The sequence below is a fragment of the Natator depressus genome, chromosome 5 (assembly GCF_965152275.1).
Source record: "Natator depressus isolate rNatDep1 chromosome 5, rNatDep2.hap1, whole genome shotgun sequence".
NCBI lineage: Eukaryota > Metazoa > Chordata > Testudines > Cheloniidae > Natator > Natator depressus.
This window is the reverse complement of record NC_134238.1, coordinates 125,390,373-125,403,850: the sequence shown is the minus strand read 5'-3', so window position 1 is coordinate 125,403,850 and position 13,478 is coordinate 125,390,373.

Genomic DNA, 13,478 nt, shown 5'->3' with positions numbered 1-13,478 from the left:
AGAGGGAATGGGGTCAAAACGACAGCAACGGAAATCTTAAAATAACTAAAGAGTATTGCATCTATCATTTCCCTGTAGGTTTACTAGTCCCTTTCCTCTACTAGTCACCTCTGCCCTGATGCTCTCATGAAAGAGGCTCCCCCTCTTAATGTGTTGCTGACGAAATCTGTCTTAGTTTCTTACTGCCACTCATCGCTGCAGTATCCAAGTGCCTTTCACAGAAAATCCTCAGGAACAGATTCAAGATTCTAGAGCCCCTCGAAATAAAGTAGAGCAGTTATGGGGCTGATCCAGTTTACACCAACTGGCAAAGGTCCCTATGGGACCTGTGAATTGGCACAAGGCAGGCATACTTTGCCCCATGGTCCCACAACCCCAACAGAATCCTTCCTCCCCACCAAAGCAGGGCTGAGGGATGGGAGGGAGGTGGTGTGGAACCTAGCTACGTCATTTCGTATGAGCTGAGAGCTCCCCATGCCAGAAATTCTCAGCTGGCCATCTTGGACCAGATTCCCCCACCTTGCATTCCCCAAGTGGGACAAAGAGGCCAGAACAGAAGGAAAGAGGTGTACATTTACCCTTGCTCAATTCCATCTCATTTCTTCTAGTTGCACTGTCCAGTGACCACCCTTAAACACTAGCCTGGGCAGAGGAAAGATTTGGAACCTCTCTTTAGTGTACTCAGTGCTACCCGGCCCAAGACGGCTCCAGCTAGAACTGGTTGAAAAAATGTTAATGGAACAGTTTTCCATCAGCAAATGCAGTTTCATATCAATGGAAACATTTTGCAGGAATGTCAATTTCCACTGAAATTTTCTATGAGAGAAAGTCAAAAAGAGGGATTTTGTCTCTCCTTTCATTTCTATCATCTTGGAAAGGTAAGTGTGTTTTGTCTTGACTTTACCATATTGTTTTGACTTTTATATTATATTTAAATTAGTATTTTACTCTATATGCCCATTATATCTCATATTGTGTATTAGATTATGTTCTGACATTCTCAAAACAATGTTTAAATAGTCTCATATCAGAATTTGGGGGAGATTTCTGTTTCACAGAAAATTTTAGATTTTTGAGTTTTCATTCCAATTTCAAAAGAAAACAAATTTCAACAAATGGGAATTTCCTGCGGAATGGAAATTCCATTTTCTGACCAGTGCTACCTGCAGCCTTCCAGCACAGTTCAAGTCCCTTGGCAAAGAGGATGGAGAAGGGATGCTTAGATGAAAAGCTAGCTAACTACCAGATGGTTTAAAGGAACCAAATAAACTGTCATTCCTCCCATCTATTGACAATGATCCAAAGTCCATCACGTCAGTGGAAAGATACTCATTGACTTTAATGATCAAGCCCATGATGTTCACCATAATCTTTATTTTTTACATTTCACTGGGCACGAAATGAATTGGTGCAAATTGTTCATGATAGAACTTTCATTACCAAGGAGATTAAGTTGCTTTACATGATGATGGCAAAGAGGACGGTCTGAATTTCATGTTATGTACACAAGATCTCGGATGGAAAGTTAATAGCTGTACTAATGAATAATTCAACATACAGAATCCTAGAATCATCTCATTTGCCATTTTGAAACTGGCCTTCTTAGACCCCAATTCTGCAAAGGACCGAAGCATGTGGTTAAATCCACCCCAATTCAGCAAAGCACTTAAACAAGTGCCTGAGTTCTTGGCTGAGTAGGGATGATTTGCTAAATCAGGGCCTGAAAAAGTAGCGATTCATGTAAAGAAAGGGCTTACATGCCATGCATGGAATATATAAAAATGTGATGTCAGAATGCTGTGCTTCTTTGATTTGTTTAATGGAGAAATAAAACGTAGCCAACCAGTTAAGTCCAGTGGGCTCTTTCCACACCCCTTAAGTGTCTGATTCTATTCTTGTTGGGCAACACATCCTCAGCTGACTTAGGTTGGCATAACCCCTTAAATGTTGAGAGCGCTAGGCCCAGGTACGATAGTTGAGGATCTGACCCATTAACTTCAGACTTGCAGAATCAAGCTCTAGTTCAGCAGGGCATCTGGAGACCACAAAGCCTGGCTGGCTACTGCCTCACACCTTGTGCAGTCACTTACACGGACACAAAGTCAGTGCAAAATCAGCATGAAATGGAAGGTGCAAATCCAAGGGCCTGATCCTTTTCTCAGTTATATGCTGGTGTAAAACCAATGTCTTTCTTGACTTCTATGGAGTTAGTCCTGGTTTATCTGATTGGAGAATCAGACCCACAGAATTTTACCCTAACTTTCCACTCATTTTGTGCCAGTGAAATTGGTCCCATATGGCACCAGGCTGTGGAAGATCAGACTCAAAGATTTCACATACATACACACTTTTTATATCTAGCTAATCTATTGATCTATAAACACCCACATGTACAGTGGACCCCCTAGCTTATTAACCAATTGAGGACTGAGGCATTCATAAAATTGAACATCTCAACTTTACAGTTCATAGGTTTATTAATCATTCAATGATCGTGTACATAACCAATGGGAACACATGTACCGGGTGCCTGATTTCCCTTTGACAGAACTGCATCTCTTCTTCGCCACTACATCCATCTTTGCAAAGCTGTCCGCCTGCTGGAACTGTGGGTGAAGAACTGAAATCACATTCGACAGCAGAATGACGACTTCAGCAGCAGAACAATGGTCCATGTAACCAAGCATTCAGAAGATCAGTAGTCATAAAATTGGTGTGTGTGTGTGTGTGTGTATATATATACACACACACATATATAAAAATTAACCCCCCCCCAAAGATGTTAAAAGAAACTTAAGGTTGCCGTGTCAAACAAGCAAAAGTTAGGAAATGCTCAAATTAAGGCTGCCCATGCAACCTCTATTCACTGTACGCATTATGATCCAGTCTTTAATTACATGATCGCATACTATTTTCCCCCCAGGACCTCTGCTTCATTCAGTGCACAGACTGGATGGTGCTCACATAATGTGCAGCTATTCAATATTTCCTTTTATCCTCATCTTTCAGCCCCATGCACTATTTACTGCTCACCATCTAAGCCTTGCACTGAATACAGAATTACCAGTGTCCTCGTGGACTTTTCTCTGATGCTCTCATAGTATTTTAGTTCTTTACAAACATTAATACATTTATCTTCACAATGCCCCTGTGATGTCTGATGGCATTATCCCCAGTTTGTACGGACAAAATTGTGTCCGGGATTAAAGTCACAATTGTCAAGCGTCAATTAATGTGGGGAGCCCAACGCGAGAAGCCCAGGGCATTATTTTTCACAGTACTTAGCATTTCATAGCACTTTACATGCTCAGAATAGAGAGCTCCCACTGATCTCACTGCAGTTCTGAGTACTTAACACATCTGCAGATCTGACCCTCACTGTCTGATTCAGGTACCCTAAGAATACAGTTAGTGGCCACCTGTAAAAAGTTTTGGTTTAAGTGACTTGCTTGGCCTCACATGGGGAGGCTGGGGCAGAGGCATGGATTGAATCCAGTTCTCCAGGGCAGCTTTCAGCTGAACCATGTTGACAGAACACAGACCAGTCATCAGCAGGGGGTGAGCTCTTGAGATCCAAACCACAGTTCCTACCACTCGAGCTAACAACATGACTGGTAGCAGGAGTAGGCTGTTAACTGCTATGTAAATCTACCGCTAGAGGGGAGGATGGGGTCACACACTTTGCCAGTGGTTTTCACAGCAATTTGCGGACAGCAGAGGATCCCGGGGTTCAATTCCAGGTTCTGGACAGGGGTGTGCACTAGTGATTACACATTCTTCTGCCCTGACACCTCCCCCTGCTCCTATTCTCCCTCCTCAGTTCCTGAGACTGTCTCCACCCCACTCTCCTCCCTGTCTCCTACCCATTCCTCCTGCTCCCCCTTCTCCTGTCCTCATCTCCCATCTACCTCTCTCATCCTCTGCTTCTTGTCTTAACTCATTCCCCCCCCCCCCCCACACACACACTTCACTTCTATCTTTCCCCACTTCTGGCTCTTGCCCCTCTCCCCCCACCTCTCTCTCCCTCTTATCCCCATCATCTGCCTCCTTCTATGCCTGTCCCTCTGCTCCTAGTCCCGTGTGACCCCAGGACCTCGATGCTAATGGGCAGATAGGTGTATAACGGTTACAGGGATCCCCTGGATCCGGTGTGTACATACTGGACCATCAAAGAATGTCATGTAAAATCTCTACTGAAAGCCTGTGTCAGATGGATCACCATTTTTGTGATATACATGTGCAGATCATATGTGAGGAGATACGGACATGTATGGGAAGTTATGGTCTTAAGGCTCTATAGTTAAGGCAGGTCTCCCAAGGTAATATGCCTTAAGACAGGTCCCACCAGACAGGAAGTGGGAGGCACTTTTCTCCCTGGCTGACCATTGTGTATCTTACACTGGAAGTCTATTAGCAGCCAGTGTCAGATGCTAGTGAAGAGATTGTGGACGTCAGGAGAAGAAATTAACAGGAAGTGTTGAACAGCGGGGGAGGGACCCCTGTTTACAGCTGAAGAACAAAGATCCTGGCATGCTTCATCTAGTGAGATGACTAGACTTGGTCTTACAAAAGGAGGTGCTCAGCCATCATGGTTGAAAACACGAGAAGAAAGGCTTTGGGGTATATAGCACCTTGTTAGACAGGAGGGCATTCTGCTAGTTAAGGCTCTAGAATGAGTGTTATTGTGGTTTCTATGTAACCCATTATTTCCACTCTTTCTGCTTGCTGTCACTAGCATGGCTGAGCCTTGCTCAATAAACTCATTTGCACTATAACCAATGCATGTGCTGTGTGCAAGCGGAGGTGTGTTCTGAGGTGTAGCTGGGTAGGGCTGTTGTTTTGGGAACAGCAGTTCTGGCCCTGCTGGGAGTGCCCAGTATGGCAGGGGCTGGACTCACCCCCTGGATCTTCTGAGCAGCCAGCTGGAGTCACTTACCTGCGGAGGGAGAGCAGAGCCTGTGTGGACTGAGAGGGGAGGGCTTGTGTTGCCTGTGGCTGGTGCAGTCTGGGAGCCGATCCACAGCAGATCCCCACACTAAGGACTGGTGGGGGGAAGTTGACTCACAGCCCTGGGTACCCCCAGGAAGCGTGACACCCCTTTCCCTCCCAATCTCATCCCCGCCCTCCTGTTACTCACCCCTCTGCATGGTAGTGTAGCTTCTACCTCTTTCTCCTCCAGGGGCAGGGAGGAGCATTGAGAGTATGGGAGAGTCAATCCCCCTGCTCTCAGTTCTCTTCCTGATGCCACCCTGGCCACGGGAGCCAGGAGCAGTAATCACAAGAACAGGCCTGCTTGGCCCCAGGCTGGAGCATGCTCAGTACAGATGGAATCTTCAGCGAATTTAGTTGCCAAACTCTAACAAGTCTGTACCAAGCATGGGCAAACTGAGATTGTCAGTCTTATAATTTGAGCAGGTTTTCACAGGGATGACAAAAGGCACATTCCTGACACCAGGCAACATTCCCTGCCAAAATTTCAGGTCCCTGCTACAAAGTCCAGGGGTGCTAGAGTTTCTTAATGAAGTGTTTATAAGAATGTAACATAGGAAAAACATACTGGTTTGCTCAACTTCAGTCTTGGACACTGCTGACCCATTTTAGCTGAAACTTCTTGGCATATCAAAAAGTGTCTTGGTGCTTATCCGCGCTATGGAATGTACTTATCTTACCATTAGATTCATGGACTGACCTCTCCTGGCAATGGAGTGTTCAAGACACGTGCAAGAATTTTCACATATTATGGTGTGCCATCCTCCTGCTACAAACACCTATAGCAGGGTGGCTGTCTCTCATGATGTCATAGAATCACAGAATATCAGGGTTGGAAGGGACCTCAGGAAGTCATCTAGTCCAACCCCCTGCTCAAAGCAGGACCAATCCCCAATCAAATCATCCCAGCCAAGGCTTTGTCAAGCCTGACCTTAAAAAACTTCCAAGGAAGGAGATTCTACCACCTCCCTAGGTAACGCATTCCAGTGTTTCACCACCCTCCTAGTGAAAAAGTTTTTCCTAATATCCAACCTAAACCTCCCCCACTGCAACTTGAGACCATTACTCCTTGTCCTGTCCTCTTCTACCACTGAGAATAGTTTAGAACCATCCTCTCTGGAACCACCTCTCAGGTAGTTGATAGCTGCTATCAAATCCCCCCTCATTCTTCTCTTCTGCAGACTAAACAATCCCAGTTCCCTCAGCCTCTCCTCATAAGTCATGTGTTCCAGACCCCTAATCATTTTTGTTGCCCTTCGCTGGACTCTCTCCAATTTATCCACATCCTTCTTGTAGTGTGGGGCCCAAAACTGGACACAGTACTCCAGATGAGGCCTCACCAATGTCGAATAGAGGGGAACAATCACGTCCCTTGATCTGCTCGCTATGCCCCTACTTATACATCCCAAAATGCCATTGGCCTTCTTGGCAACAAGGGCACACTGCTGACTCATATCCAGCTTCTCGTCCACTGTAACCCCTAGGTCCTTTTCTGCAGAACTGCTGCCTAGCCATTCAGTCCCTAGGCTGTAGCTGTGCATTGGGTTCTTCCGTCCAAAGTGCAGGACCCTGCACTTATCCTTATTGAACCTCATCAGGTTTCTTTTAGCCCAATCCCGCAATTTGTCTAGGTCCCTCTGTATCCTATCCCTGCCCTCCAGCGTATCTACCACTCCTCCCAGTTTAGTATCATCCGCAAATTTGCTGAGAGTGCAATCCACACCATCCTCCAGATCATTTATGAAGATATTGAACAAAACCGGCCCCAGGACCGACCCCTGGGGCACTCCACTTGACACCGGCTGCCAACTAGACATGGAGCCATTGATCACTACCCGTTGAGCCCGACAATCTAGCCAACTTTCTACCCACCTTATAGTGCATTCATCCAGCCCATACTTCTTTAACTTGCTGACAAGAATACTGTGGGAGACCGTGTCAAAAGCTTTGCTAAAGTCAAGAAACAATACATCCACTGCTTTCCCTTCATCCACAGAATCAGTAATCTCATCATAGAAGGCGATTAGATTAGTCAGGCATGACTTGCCCTTGGTGAATCCATGCTGACTGTTCCTGATCACTTTCCTCTCGTGTAAGTGCTTCAGGATTGATTCCTTGAGGATCTGCTCCATGATTTTTCTGGGGACTGAGGTGAGGCTGACTGGCCTGTAGTTCCCAGGATCCTCCTTCTTCCCTTTTTTAAAGATTGGCACTACATAAGCCTTTTTCCAGTCATCTGGGACTTCCCCCGTTCGCCACGAGTTTTCAAAGATAATGGCCAATGGCTCTGCAATCACATCGCCAATTCCTTTAGCACTCTCGGATGCAACTCGTCCAGCCCCATGGACTTGTGCACGTCCAGCTTTTCTAAATAGTCCCTAACCACCTCTTTCTCCACAGAGGGCTGGCCATCTACTCCCCATGTTATGATGCCCAGCGCAGCAGTCTGGGAGCTGTCCTTGTTAGTGAAGACAGAGGCAAAAAAAAGCATTGAGCACATTAGCTTTTTCCACATCCTCTGTCACTAGGTTGCCTTCCTCATTCAGTAAGGGGCCCACACTTTCCTTGGCTTTCTTCTTGTTGCCAACACACCTGAAGAAACCCTTCTTGTTACTCTTGACATCTCTTGCTAGCTGCAGCTCCAGGTGTGATTTGGCCCTCCTGATTTCATTCCTACATGCCCGAGCAATATTTTTATACTCTTCCCTGGTCATATGTCCAACCTTCCACTTCTTGTAAGCTTCTTTTTTATGTTTAAGATCCGCTAGGATTTCACCATTAAGCCAAGCTGGTCGCCTGCCATATTTACTATTCTTTCAACTCATCGGGATGGTTTGTCAACCTCAACAGGGATTCCTTGAAATACAGCCAGCTCTCCTGGACTCCTTTCCCCTTCATGTTAGTCCCCCAGGGGATCCTACCCATCCGCTCCCTGAGGGAGTCGAAGTCTGCTTTCCTGAAGTCCAGGGTCCGTATCCTGCTGCTTATCTTTCTTCCCTGCGTCAGGATCCTGAACTCAACCAACTCATGGTCACTGCCTCCCAGATTCCAGTCCACTTTTGCTTCCCCCACTAATTCTTCCCTGTTTGTGAGCAGCAGGTCAAGAAAAGTTCCCCCCCTAGTTGGCTCCCCTAGCACGTGCACCAGGAAATTGTCCCCTACGCTTTCCAAAAACTTCCTGGATTGTCTATGCACCGCTGTATTGCTCTCCCAGCAAATATCAGGAAAATTAAAGTCACCCATGAGAACCAGGGCGTGCGATCTAGTAGCTTCTGCGAGTTGCCGGAAGAAAGCCTCATCCCCCTGGTCCGGTGGTCTATAGCAGACTCCGACCACTACATCACTCTTGTTGCTCACACTTCTAAACTTAATCCATAGACACTCAGGTTTTTCTGCAGTTCCGTACCGGAGCTCTGAGCAGTCATACTGCTCCCTTACATACAGTGCTACTCCACCACCTTTTCTGCCCTGCCTGTCCTTCCTGAACAGTTTATAACCATCCATGACAGTACTTCAGTCATGTGAGTTATCCCACCAAGTCTCTGTTATTCCAATCACGTCATAATTCCTTGACATCACCAGGACCTCCAGTTCTCCCTGCTTGTTTCCAAGGCTTTGTGCATTTGTATATAAGCACTTGAGATAACCTGCTGATCGCCCCTCCTTCTCAGTATGAGGCAGGAGTCCGCCCCTCACTGACGTTCCTGCCAATGTTTGCTCCTGGTATCCCGCTTTCCCACTTACCTCAGGGCTTTGGTCTCCTTCCCCCGGTGAACCTAGTTTAAAGCCCTCCTCACTAGGTTAGCCAGCCTGCTCCCAAAGATGCTCTTCCCTCTCTTCGTAAGATGGAGTCCATCTCTGCCCAGCACTCCTCCTTCATGGAACACCATCCCATGGTCAAAGAATCCAAAGCCTTCTCTCCGACACCACCTGCGTAGCCATTCGTTGACTTCCACGATCCAACGGTCCCTGCCCCGTCCTTTTCCTTCCACGGGGAGGATGGACAAGAACACCACTTGCGCCTCAAACTCCTTTATCCTTCATCCCAGAGCCACGTAGTCCGCAGTGATCCGCTCAAGGTCATTCTTGGCCGTATCATTGGTGCCCACGTGGAGAAGCAGGAAGGGGTAGCGATCCGAGGGCTTGATGAGTCTCAGCAGTCTCTCCGTCACATCACGAATCTTAGCCCCTGGCAAGCAGCAGACTTCTCGGTTTTCCCGGTCAGGGCGGCAGATAGATGACTCAGTCCCCCGGAGGAGAGAGTCCCCGACCACCACCACCCGCCTCCTGCTCTTGGGAGTGGTGGTCGTGGAACCCCCCCCCCCCATCATCTCAGGACAGTGCATCTCATGCCTTCCAACCAGAGGAGTCTCCTTCTGCTCCCTTCCCTCAGACGTATCATCTGGTCCACTCTCCGCATTAGTACCTGTGGAGAGAACATGAAAGCGGTTAGTTACCTGTGTCTGCGTTGCTGAAACCTGGACATCCCCCCTTCTTCTTCTGGAGGTCACATGTTGCCAAGCCTCTTCACTGGCCTCTTGGCTCCGCTGTGCAACCTGCTCTAAATTTTTAGAGCTTTGTGCCCGTAGAAGCATATCCTGACTTTTGTCCAGAAAATCCTCAGTTTCTCGTATGCAACGCAGGGTCGTTATCTGTTGCTCCAGACCTTCAATCTTCTCTTCCAATATGGAGACCAGCTTGCACTTTGTACAGACAAAGTCACTTCTGTCCTGTGGAAGAAAGACAAACATGGCACATCCAGTGCAGGTCACAATAGCTGAACCCCCCCTTCCATATCACCTTCCTACTATGAGCTTCCTCGGAGAGGTTGGCAAGATGTAAGTCTCACTGGGCTTACTGCAGGCGAACTCCCAGGCAAACTCCTGCTGTGTGCTGCTCTGCTGTCCCCCGCTGCTCAGCTGGTTTGCCGCCGCTCATGAGGAGTAACAGAATTTTGGCCAGTCTGGGATGATGTCACAAGCTCCAGTCTAGGGTGATGCCACAAGCTCCAAACTTCATGCAATCCCCAGCCCCACTGATTGGCTACTCATTCCCAAGAGGCAGGGCAGGCAGGGAGGCAGCCAATCAGAGCTGCTGCAGGAAACATACAGTGTGTCGTTTCCCCCCCCCCCCCACCTCTCCTTTAGAGATTGTGAGTAGGGCAAGTGGGAGAGGGAGCAGCCAACACATTCTCACAGGAGGGGAGGAAGAGCAGATGACCAGCCCAGAGGTGTTGGGCTCGTCCACTCCCTCTTCCACCCTCCCCTCCTGGGAAAAATGGGTCAGCACCTCCCCTCCTGCACCATCAGGCTTAGGAAGGAGAAGAGGGTCCCTACTGGATCTGCTCCCTCCCCCGTGGCCTGGGAGGCATGGGGAGAAGACCCTTTACAGAAGCAGCTGGGGCTGGGGATAGATGTAGACCTGAAGTCATAAACTTAATTTCTGGTAGGGGATGAACAGATGTGAGGCTGGGGGAGCACAGCATTAATTAATATAGCATTTCTGGCTTCGGGGGAGGAGAAGCGAGCCCCCTGCATCATCAGCCAGCACTCTCTGGACATGTGTGTGATGGATCTCACTTGGGTTATCCAGAGAGAGCTTGCACAATGAGTGTCAGCATCACCTACCTCCCTCCCTGTCTGCTGGTGAGAGTGGCATGCACTGAAATTGTCACACACACACACACACACACACACACAGAGTGAAGGTTTGGGGAAGGGAATTTAAAGATAATAGAGACAGATCAGGTTAGCAAAAGGTGCACACCTACCCGGAACACCACCTATAGCATCCAGGCTCTGGTCCACTGAATGCACACGGAGCTCTCAGTTGCACTACTCCCAAAAGGAATAGTGCACACTAGCTTGCAAGCTTCAACTCAGGATCACCAGCACTCTACTTGACACACAGCACTTAGGTACATTGATAGTGAAAACAAGAATCAGTTCTTTAGCCAAGACCAGATATTCAAATGATAGCCAGTAAGAATATTGGAAACAAGTAGTTACATATAAAAATAAAATGATATTCTTATGCCTCAACTTAACTCATAAGCCAGCCCCTGTCTCCTACAGGATAGCTTACCCCAAGTCCTTCTTCCACTGTTTTCAACCAGGATGGCTGAGATCCCCCTTTTATAAAATCACACCTGCTGGCTGCTTGTCTTCCCAGACTGAAGGATGCCCAGTGTACCTCCATGTCCCCAGTTACATCCCAAAAGTTCATTGACTTTACTTGTCAACAGGGTGATCCTTGCTGTTTGTGTTTTTTCCTCCAGCACCTGCAATCTATGCATTAGCATTTGACTCAAGATGCCAACAGACTTCCATTGTAAGACACAGTGGTCAGCCAGGGTCAGCCATAGGAACATAATTTCCAATATATGGGATATCTCCTTACACATTATCTGCATATACATTTCTCAGATGAATGTGACACAGGCTTTCAGTAGAGACCTCAGCTGACCCTTTGGTGAGCCCAGGGGTGCCTGTAACCCCATGCCCTCTGCCAGTTGGCACCAAGAGGTTTGTGGGTCACATTGGGAAATTCCAGACAAAGATTTCATTCCGAATCGATGCAAATTTTGAAATGTCCTTTGGAACAGGAATTCTGAAACTTCCTGCAAAACAAAACCCCAATATTCCATTGCAACCATTTGGAAATGTTTCCCAGGCTCCCTGAGCAGCCCGGAGCCCTGGCTGCTCCGCAGCAGGGACCCTGCCAGCCGCGAGAGCCCTGGCTCAGAGGCAGGAAGCCAGCCTGGCTTCCATCAGAATTTTCTTGCAATGGAGACGTTCCCCTGTAAGGTTTTGGTTTTGACAAATCAGCATTTTCCCATGGAAAATGGTGTTGCTGGAAATTTTCTGACCAGCTCTATTTTTAAATTCTGGGAGCCAGCATGGGAGTAAAATCAGCAACTTTCAGAACAGGCCCCTGTGTCAATCCATAGGCGCTGATTCCCCCTCTTTCCCGCAGGTGCTCGACCTCCCCCGCAGCCCTGCCCCCACTCCACCCCTTCCATGAGGCCCTGCCCCACCTCTTCCCTGCCCCCATTCCAACCCCTTCCCCAAAGTCCCCAACCCAACTCTGCCCCCTCCCTGCCAATATTCCAACTCCTTCTCCAAATCCCTGCCCTGGCCCCACCTCTTCCCCATCTTCTCCTCTGAGCATGCCACATTCCTGCTCCTCCCTCCCCACCCCACCCCCAGGAGAATGCTAATGCTGCCTGCCAAACATCTGTTTGGTGGCAGATGGGTGGGAAACGCTAGGATGTAGGAGGAGGAGTGGGGACGCAGCATGCTCAGGGGGGAGAGGAGATGGGGGGAGGGGAGCTTGGCTGCCAGTGGGTGCAGAGCACCCACTGAGTCGGCACCTATGTGTCAATCGGCGCAGCTCCCTGGTGGAGCTCTGAGAAGGATCCTACTGCAGGGAGAGGGAATCCCTCCAGCGCACTGCGGGAGAGCACCCACTGCTCCACCCTTCATGGGGTGCAGGAAATCTCACTTGGGATGCATGGACAACCATGGCCCCACCCCTCCCTTCTCCACCCCTCCTTCCCTGGACCTTGCTATCCAGGTACAGCCCTGCACTGGCAGCGAGGGAGCCCAGAATGCTGCTCTGCCTCAATGAACCAGGATGCTTCAGCTCCTGGAGCACTGGCCAGTGAGAAGGAGGAGCACAGCTGTAGCTCCACCTCTGGCCTCCCCCCCCCCGCCAAGGGATTAGAAGCAGTGCCTCCCCCCCCCCCCCCCGAACATAGGGACTGGCATTCTCTCCAGCCCTTATGCAGGCTGCACATGAAGCTGGGGGAAGCAGAGTCTCCTCATGCCTTTCATTTCTTCCCCCCAACTGCACACCCAATCAAAGGGCAGGTGATTGAATGTCCAGTGCAGAAACTGCCCCTAGGATACCAGTGAGGAGTGGGATCGTGTACGTGGTCTGACCTGGTTTGTAAGGGGAGCAGGAGCCCAGAAGTCAGACAACGGGGCATTCTGAGTAACTGGTGTGCTGAAAGCCAGCTGTGCTGCCTGACCAGCTGTCCATGGCTTTAGGTCACAAAGGGCTGGGAACACCGTCAAAGAGGTTTTTGCACTGAAGGTCAAACCACTGGAGGTCTGGAAACCCCTTTGATTCAACATGGCTAATCAAACCATGCATGAAGCACAGCAGATGCTATGCAATGGAATGGAGACCTGAAGAAGAGGTCTGTGTAAGCTTGTCTCTCTCACCAACAGATGTTGGGCCAATAAAAGATATCACCTCCCCAACCTTGTGTCTAAGATCCTGGGACCGACTCGGCTACAACACTGTCTAGAGAGCACTGAGACATGGAAGAGATGGGACTCTGAGGTGCTCTGTTCTGGATGCTGAGCACACACACACACACGCTGTAGCTGTCATACAGGCTGCGGGAAACAGCTTGTGCTGCAGAGTGTTACCACCACAGGTCTGCCCTGGATTAAGGTGTCAAACAGATTGCAGACTCCACT